Here is a 1,839-nt window from a genome sequence, read left to right as displayed (position 1 = left end):
CCAGGTTTGGTTCTTTATTCCACTCGGTCAGTCCTTACATGAAAACTTTGGCGTTGAATTGTTAATAAAACTAACCACCCAACAACAAACCTATAGAAAAGAATTCAAGGCTCCGTCAATGAGCACACATGAACCTATAGAAGTTAATTACTTAAGTTTGAACAAGATTACTTGATGACTAACTGAAACATAAGCCCAACAAATATTTAACGGGTGGGCAAACAAAAGAATTACTTGATGACTAACTGAAACATAAGCCCAACCATGTTATGCTTTTATAGTATTTACCATACTTATTACTTAATCGCACCAATTTGTACATTTCACGGATAACCAAAAACTAGAAAAAAAAAGTAAAAATAGTAAAAAGAAAATGATTAAAAAATAAAAAAATATATCATACGTGGTCGGCAGGATTGGAACCTGCGCGGGGAAAGCCCACATGATTTCTAGTCATGCCCGATAACCACTCAGGCACGACCACGCTTTTGTTTTGTAATTGTTAGTTTTGTATATAATGTGATAAACTGTTATCAAGATACCTTAAATGTTGCATACTCAATTTATTGAGTATTTTATGTAAAAAGGTGTAATTGAGACTTGAGAAAATTATTTACTATATAGATGTAGTTGAAGAGAAAAAACGGTTCAAGTGGGTCGGTTTAGAGAAAAAATAAATGTGTTCTTGAATATTGAGTGAATATGGTATTTGCCTATTTGTGTCGCTGGTAAAAAGATGTTTTATGCTTTCCTAGTAGTTTGACCTACGACGTTAATTAATTATGGTGTAGCCTACTGATTGCGATTCAAGTGGGAGGCATATGATGAAGTGTTTGATAACATATACCATTTTGTTGGGTTAAATTCTTTTGTAAATCTTATAAATTTGCATATAGTAATTATCACAAAATATGTGTATGCAGTTTTTCAGGAGGGATGTTGCAATTATTGAAGGAAGTATATTAATGTTCGTTATTTAGCCGACCAAATATTATTAGACCCAAGTCAATTATTCCAAATACATGAATCAAACAAAATCTCTTTTATGTAGTTCTTTACAGGATGGCACCAACCCTAATTAAAAATGATTACTCATTGAGCACTATTCATAATTTCTTTAACAAGTGTTTTGATGGTACTGAATTTGCGAATTAAGGTGTTTGTATGCAGTATGCACACAACTTGTTACTTCCGGGTTCGCAGGTCCAATGAACGAATGGAGTAGGTGAGTAGCGGTCTAAATGTGAATGCGATAATGGTTGTGGTTGCTGCTAAGACCATAGAACACTAGACCATTCAAAGTAAAGGTAACTGAGAGAAGTGTTGTGGTGGTTGATTGAAGCCTGAATGATAACGAGAACCTACACAAGTGTTTCGTTTCGGGAATTGTCTTGGTGACATCTAGATCGACGATTAATAATCCGAAAAATGAGGTTGTTGACTTGTTGGTGAGACAAAACAGTTTTGGACAAAGATGTGAACACTTTGGAATCAATTCAGGATTATGGGTGTTCATAGATGATTAACGTAATATTAGTTTTGAACATTCTAAAACTTATATTGAAATCGAGAAAATTGGTTTAATCAGTTAAATGTGTTTCGGTTTGTAACTAGTTAATTGGTTTTAAATTAACTAAAAGATACACGCTCAAAAGTAAAATTCATAAGTTTAATCCTTTGATGTTATAAATGCAAATATCAAATATATTTGTTGTCATAATAAAATATTAGTATACTGATTACTCATTTTATAAATCAATAGCAATGAATGTTTGTAGGAGTGTCTATGGTCCTAACGCTCTGGTCGTTGGTATGTTTGGAAAGTATTGAAATATATCA

General features: G+C 32.8%; 1 non-coding gene across 1 annotated transcript; it reads right to left on the bottom strand.

Annotated features, from left to right (window-relative positions):
* Positions 1-402: 402 nt before the first annotated feature.
* TRNAS-AGA (transfer RNA serine (anticodon AGA)) lies at positions 403-484 on the bottom strand. The gene has a single exon. It is a non-coding gene; the product is annotated as a tRNA-Ser (tRNA).
* Between the last annotated feature and the right edge of the window lie 1,355 nt (positions 485-1,839).

Source organism: Bidens hawaiensis, unplaced genomic scaffold (genome assembly GCF_021521415.1).
Source record: "Bidens hawaiensis isolate Kalapana, Puna unplaced genomic scaffold, B.hawaiensis_p1.1 tig00052246_1, whole genome shotgun sequence".
In the NCBI taxonomy this organism is placed as follows: Eukaryota; Viridiplantae; Streptophyta; class Magnoliopsida; order Asterales; family Asteraceae; genus Bidens; species Bidens hawaiensis.
This window is presented reverse-complemented; position numbering and strand designations above follow the sequence as displayed.